The sequence below is a fragment of the Pteropus vampyrus genome, unplaced genomic scaffold (assembly GCF_000151845.1).
Source record: "Pteropus vampyrus isolate Shadow unplaced genomic scaffold, Pvam_2.0 Scaffold43, whole genome shotgun sequence".
Taxonomy (NCBI): domain Eukaryota; kingdom Metazoa; phylum Chordata; class Mammalia; order Chiroptera; family Pteropodidae; genus Pteropus; species Pteropus vampyrus.
This window is the reverse complement of record NW_011888824.1, coordinates 4,403,376-4,411,106: the sequence shown is the minus strand read 5'-3', so window position 1 is coordinate 4,411,106 and position 7,731 is coordinate 4,403,376. Positions and strand designations below refer to the sequence as shown.

Genomic DNA, 7,731 nt, shown 5'->3' with positions numbered 1-7,731 from the left:
TATTCTGGTTAAACAAAATATCTTCAAACAGTATTTTAAAGAATTCTTTCCATTGCTCAACTCTAGTAGAGTGAGGTAGAAGACATTTAAAGGGGAATTAAGTATTTTTCAATGGTTAGGTTCAAAACAAGTACTTGGGAAGATGTGCTTGTTTAAAATTTTCACTGGTCCGAATCCCTTGATCCTGAAGATAAGCAGATTGCTGAGGAGAGGGGGCAGGAGTGAGCATGGAGGTCAAAGGTCATCCTAATTAGAGTGGCCAAAGTAAAAAAAGGCGGGTAAAACAGCTAATTCTCCATCAGAGGAGGAGAAAACCCTTGATCAGAGATAGGAATATTTAGGAAAGATAGGAAGATGTGTTTGACAAAGGAATGACCACAGATATATCTTTTTATGTGAAGGAACTTGTGAAATCACAACCAGTTCCATGAGAGAACAGGAGGAGAAAGTTAAGTGCATTGTGGAAGTTTAAAATACAATTATCTCACTCATGGTTTGAAAAAGTGATTATCTACCGACTCTTGATTCTCTTGTATTCACTGCCCTAACAATATATATATGAAAATCTAACACATGCCAAATTTCAAATCACTCTAATCTGAACATATTGATTGATGTTTTTTAATTTTTGGAAGCTATAATCTCTGTTTGCTGCAACACACGTAAGTTATTAGCTAATTCATCCTAGACCTCAGAAACAGAGCAATCTGTCTCGACGTGTGAGAGCAAAGTCAAGCTTCTACCCATAACACTTGGAAAGCCAGAGGCCCAGATCCGTACCATCGACCAGAAGGCCTGGCAGCCACTTTTTTCTTAAGAGCTGTCCATGGTCATTTCTTCCTTCCTCACCCATACATCTATCCAAATATTTTAAACCTTCATACACTGGTTTTGTTATAACTCACACTTTTGCCCACTTTACATTAATCCAAAATATCTCATCTTTTTTATAAAGTGTCATCTTCCATCAACTGCCTCATGAATGATGATTTTTGAGCTATTATCTGATAATTTTGCTAGTTGCTTGGCAGAAAGGGTCAGGCCTCTGCCAAAAGAGTAGTGGATAATATCCGGATGTATCTGAAGTAGCACCAGGTGCTTGGCAGAGAGAGTGCATCTGTGGCTCTTTCCTGTAATGCTAAAATAAACATTTAAACAATAGCTTTATTCATATATAATTTATATACCATATTATTCAGCCCGTTAAAGAGTACGAAGCAATTAATGGTTTTAATATACTACAGTTTTGCAATCAACAACATAATATAATTTTAAAACATTTTTATCACTTCAAAAAATATCTTGTACCCATTAGCAGTTCCTCCTATTTCCACCTCCTATTCTGAGTCCTACACAACCACTTATCTTTTTTTTCTCTACATGTTTGCCTATTCTGGGCATTTCATGTACATGGAGTCATATGATGTGTGGTCATTTGTGACTGGCATCTTTCATCTCTGTTGTGGCATATATCAGAACCTCATTTCTTTTTACTATTGAGTAATATTCTATTGAGTGGATACACCATAGAAAGTGTGGTGTATCTATTCATCAGTTGATGGAGATTTCCCTTTTTTTTTCTATTATGAATAATGTAGATAGGAGTATTTGCGCACAACTTTTTGCATGCATATTTTCATTTCTTTTGGGTAGAGACCTAAGAGTAAAATCTCTGGGTCATAGAGTAACTTTATGTTAATATTTTGAGTAACTTTCAAAGTGGTTTTCAAAGTGGCTGCATCATTTTACATTTCCAATTTTATTAAGGTTTTCAATTCCTCTACATCCTCACCAACACTTGTTACTGTCTTTTTTTTTTTTCCTTTTATCATTGCCATTCTTCTGGGTATTAAATAATATCTCATTGGGCTTTTGCTTTGCACAGTGCATTTGATTTGCATGAAGGATGAAGTTGAGTGACTTTTCATTTGTTTATTAGCCATTTATATATTTTCTTTGAGGAAATGTCTGTTTAAATATTTTGTTTTTTAAAAATTGGGTTACTTGTCTTTTACTATAGACTCGTAATAATTCTTTATACGTTCTGGATACAAGTCCCTTATCAGATATATGACTTGCAAATAGCTCCTCCCTGTCTGTGAGTTTTTCACTTTCTTCATGATATCTTTAGAAAAAAAGAAGTTTTAATATTGATGAATTCCATCAACCATTTCTTCTCTTTTATTACTTGTGCCCTTGGTGTCATATCATTGCCGAACCCAAGGTTATGGTGCTAAGATTTCATCTAATCCTTGTTGAAAGAGATCCAGCTGTAGGCACTGGAAGTCTATACTATGATTACTCACAAACATCAGTCCTTACTTTGTTTTAATAAATGTCCTTAAGCATGTCTTGACCTGGCCTCTAGTCCCACTGCCTTGTCACCCAGATGTCCCTCAGCACAGAAGCACAAGGCAAGAAAAGGTGGGTTGATGTAGGCAGTTAGAAGAGAAGCCTCCCTAAGAGGTGGTCCAACAAGGTGATCAAAGGTGAATTGTTGGTGTGTAATAAGAGCTGTAGCAGAAAAATAATGTCCCTTTCCCTCATTTACCTTGACAAGAAGATTTAAAATAAAAGGTTGGGATTGCAGAAGGGAGGATAATAGACTCTAGTAAGGAGATAATTGTGGGATGACTTTATAACCAAGTGACACAATTTAATAATTCTATAATAAAAGTCCCTGGCAAGAAATCCTAGCTTAGGAAAGTAATTTCAGCCTGCAGGAAACCACTTCACAGCTGCTCCATGGTCCTAGGACAGATAAATGGCAAGAAAAAGTGAAGAACTTTGCAAAAATACTCTTTTGCCAAAACTAGTGTATGTCACCGGTCCCCAGGGAAATAAAATGACTTCTGTGTTCCGAATCTCATGTGAATACTCCTCATCAACAGAACTTGAACTGTATCAGGAGTTCTTTTAGTAAGAGATTCAGGAAAATTCAGTTCCCAGGCTTTTAGACCTTATGATACAGAGATCAGAAAAGAGTAGCATGAATGTTTTCAGCCAAAGACATTATTCATCATAAAAATATTAAGAAAAGGAATCAGCATTATTGAAATCAAATAGGGAATATAAAGAAAACTTGAACTAGGTCTCTGAGACTACAAAGGAAAAGAACAAATTAAAAAGAATAAGTGAATATACGGTAGATGTGGATGGCAGAGCCTAAGTGATTCAGTACATACATATTTGACAGTCTCAAGGGGTGAGAAACAATACTGAAAAACATAGCAGTAAATTTCCTTATTTTCCAATTTTTCACATCTGAGTGTATAGATAGAAATTCATTTACAAAATGCACATCTAGGTAGGTTCTAGCGAAATTTGATAATTTCAATGATTATAAAAGAAACAAATCAATAAACATGCTCAAGCAGAATTTTAAAATGTAGGTTGCTAAGGCAAAAAAAATTTACACATACAAAAATATGTATAATTTGCATATAAAAATGTTTGTAATGTTTGCCATTATCTTGATACAAAACCTTTACAGTTAAAAGATGAGGGTTCTTAAACTAGTTAATTTTAGTTTTATCTGATGTACACAGTTCCTTTAGATTAAATCTTAAACAAAGCATTTTTCTATCAGGTACTATTTCTTCCTTTCCTGGGATTATTTTTCCCCCTTTTTTCCTCAGATGGCATGTATACCCAGGGAAAAATATCATGTCATGAAAGGACAGAGGCCTGAAAGTGGAAGTGAATATGGAAAAAATTGCAGCTGAAAAAAGCCACCAGATAAATCTGCATAGACTCTCACTTGCCCTACTGGAAAGTAAGTCCTTTATTTCATCTGGTCGTTGGGCATATTATATTGGTGTTTACGGAATAGCTGCTGTCCTCAATTGGTTTCTTTAGGGTATTGTGCCAACACATACAGCTGAAGTCTCCAATCCTGGAATAGCCTCAATTTAAGATGTCTCTGCATTCTGTAGCTTCCTCGTCTAGAACTCAGGCCTTTTCTGGTTTAAGGTTCTCTTAGCCCTGCTGTTTTTCTAACTAGCAGTCCCCTAGATACCATACAAAGGCAATGGCAATCTGAGATCTAGTTTAGGGCTATCTGTCTAGATTCTTCCCTTAGGGATCTTTACTATAGCACTTGATAGACACCATTTTTCTTCTAGAAGGTGCCAATTTTTCTTTTTGGAAATGTTCAGAATTTTCCTTAGTTTTTCAGCTTTTTGGTCTACTTAAAAAGTGAAACTCTTGGCTTTTTGCTTAGGAATTTCTTTGAAAACCTTCTGCCTCTTTCTAGTGCACTTCATTCCACACCTTTGTTTGATCAGACCCTAGGGTGAGGGGGAAAGAATGCAGAGAAAAAGAACTTAGAAGTCTAACAGTTCCTTGCTCATTATCAAAGCTTCTTCTTTCCTACTAATTATCTTATGTCAAATCATGCCCCTCTATTTTGGTTTATAGTAAAACACAGAGTGGCAGCTAAAAGAAGAATTTTGGAACTTATGAAACTCAATGAAGCCTACGTTTGAAAATTAGTGTTTCACTATAACTCAAAGCTGAATTATTATACCTTTGTTCTAGTCTAAGCCCTGCTCTACCTATGAGCAACATTGATTGTCTTTGAGTGAGTGGTAGGAGAGCTGTGAGAAATCTAGGGGGAAAAATATAGCTTGAAAATCTAAAAAATTATTCTTCTATATGCCCAAAGCAACAAAATTACGATTAGACTTTCTCGCAAAATAAAAGAAAATGGAAAAATAAATAACTGTGAGAGAAAAAATTATGATTTAAGAATATCAAACGAAGGCAATAGAAAAATATGATCGACTCTACAAAGTAAATATACTGCTAATTTCTTCCTCCTAAAAAACTTTCTTAAAATCATTTAGTGACTAAGAGATTAATTTGAATTTTAAGTATGAGAAAATAAGGTTTTCAAGGACTACTACTAGCATTTTATTCCAATGAAATATATTGACTTAAGTCTACTTGTTTTATAGAGTATTAGTAAATCAAAAAAATTATTCTTGAAAAATTATATATAACATACAAATGTAATTTAATAACAAAAAAATTGAGGCTTATCATCCTAGATTTTATTTGCAAGGTTACCAAGTGGTAGTGGTAGGCATAAAGAAGTCACTAGATTTTTTATTTTACAAGGGAACAAAAAGGCTTTATATTGTTCTTTTTCTTATATCACACTTTTCTCCTTTTAACAAAATTATGTAGTTAATATATGCATGTTGAAACACGTTAAAAGAAAAAAATCATGTGGAAGAATAATCTACTTTCCCTACATTTCTGAATAAACTATTAACAATGAATCATTCCTTCTTGCTTTTTATTTTCTTATTTTACTTTTTAATTTCATAATAACTATGATTGTTTCCTTCTCGCCTTTTGTATTTTCCTGATTATTTTACTTTTACTTTTAATTTTATAATAGGCTAACTTTTTAATGATTAAAACAATTAGCATTAAAACAATTAGAGTTAAAAATCAATGTTCAAAAACTTTTAAATATTTTAATGAACTTTCAAATAAATAAAAAAATTCAAAGGCACATAAGATATAGCTCACATAGCAGAAGTAAAAAAATAAAAGAAATAGGCTTTTTCTGCCCACAGTGTCTCAGATTCATTCTTAAATAACAGAACTTAATCTTCCAAAATGTCTAAAGACCATTTTATGCTCCAGCTCCCATCCCAGCTTCTGCAACACAAATACCCAGAACACCAGGGTTTGTGGGATACAATCCATATAGTCATCTTGCCTACAACTACAGGCTGGGAGGGAACTCGGCATCAGCAGCTGGGTCATGGCATCCTCTGGTATAACAGTTCCGAAACTCCCAAAGCCACCAGATAAGCCACTGATGCCCTACATGAGGTATAGCAGAAAGGTCTGGGACCAAGTAAAGGCTTCTAACCCTCATCTAAAGTTGTGAAAGATTGGCAAGATTATTGGCATGTGGTGAGATGGCATGTAGTGGCACTGATGAAAAAAAAGAAAGAAAAATCACAAGAATATTTAAACAAATACTGATGAAAAAAAAGAAAGAAAGAAAAATCACAAGAATATTTAAACAAATACAGAGTATGAAGGCCTATCATAATTCCCCCACATACCATACAAAACTGCAAAAAAGTCCTGCAGAAGCTGCTTTAAAGGAAAAAAGACAGTCTTGGATGGAGAAAGGAGAATCTTACATGAGCATTCAGCCTTCTGAAAATCCAGATGATTATGATGATGGCTTTTCAATGAAGCTTACAGCCACCACCCGTTTCCTGAGAAACCACCACCTCTTCAGTGAAATCCTTAGTGAGAGTATGGTGACAAACGTTTGGTCAATTGTCACAACAGCTAGAATGCAGGCCCTCAAACAATGGGTCTAGTCCTTAAATGTTCATCAGTGAAAACTAGAAGGTGAGCTTCAAATAGAGGAGCAACACCAGGAAAAGAAAAGGAAATTCCTGGGAAGTACAGATTCATTTAAGGATGAACTTAAAAGTTTGTGTAGTTTGAAAGTGGAAGTGAATATGGAAAAAATTGCAGCTGAAATTGCACAGGCGGAGGAACAGGCTTGCAAAAGGCAGATGGAAGGGAGAAAGAAGCAGCAGAGCAAGCTGTATGCAGTCAGAACAGTATTGCTGCTGAGGAAGAGCAAGCAGGTAATAAGACCAAAGAAAAGAAGGAAAACGAGAACATTCCAATGGAGTCAGAGGAAACACATCTTGAAAAAAACAACAGAAAGCCAAAAGAACAATAAAAAAGGCTCAACTACTCTCATGGGCTTTTCTTAAAGCAGCAGGAGGGGATGGACAGTATGGCAGAAGGAACCAGTGATAGTAGTATTGATTCAGAGAGCAATAGGGCAACAGAGAAGGAGCTGGCAACAGATCCCATAACAGAGACAAGATAAAAGAATAAATGTCGCCTTGTTTTATGTGTTCTAAATATTTTCTAAATAAAAAATGTTTTTGAGTTTAAAATAACTAAAAGAAATGTTAATAAAATGTGAAATAATGACAGAGAAAAATGCCGAACATCATCTGTCAATCTGAAAATTAACTAGATAAATGCTCATATTTAAAGCTTTTCAAATCGGGGTAGGAAAAGTCAGCTCTTTGTTACTTTACAATAGCTGCAGTGACATAGAATAAAAATAAAAATAAAAGAATGATCAAAGACTTACTTGGCAAAAACAAAATAATAGAAAGCAGTCATAGAGGAATCGATGGCAAAAGCTTACATTCAGAAGAAATTTCATGACTTTAAACATACACATTATTAGACAAGACTTAGCAAAACAATAAAGTAACATAACTAAAAATAAAAGAAAAAACAATATTTTAAAAGCAAAATTTAATGGATTAAAATCAGAAAAAAAGAATTAAAAAAGAATTAATGAGCCTATGGATTATTGGCAATAAAATTAGAAAAAATAAGCTTCTAGAAAATGTTATTAAGAAAAAGAAAATGAATAAATAGAAAAAGAAAGGGTACAAATGTCAAATAGAATAAAATGTAATCTCAAAGCATGCAGTAAATATTTTATTTATATTGTGTATGCAGTAAATATTTTAAACTGTGAAATACATGATTTTCATGAAAGATATAAACTAACAATAAAAATTTATAAAAATTAGAAAAATCTGAATTGAATAATAACCACAGGCATAATGAAAAACATTTCAAAAAATTACTCCAACTTCTCTAGGGATTGTTTTACTAGTGAATTATTTGAAACTTTAAAGGAATTAGTATACT

At 33.8% G+C, this 7,731-nt stretch overlaps 1 pseudogene; it reads left to right on the top strand.

Annotated features, from left to right (window-relative positions):
* Positions 1-2,389: 2,389 nt before the first annotated feature.
* Positions 2,390-6,883, top strand: LOC105291184 (annotated as a pseudogene).
* The last annotated feature ends 848 nt before the right edge of the window (positions 6,884-7,731 follow it).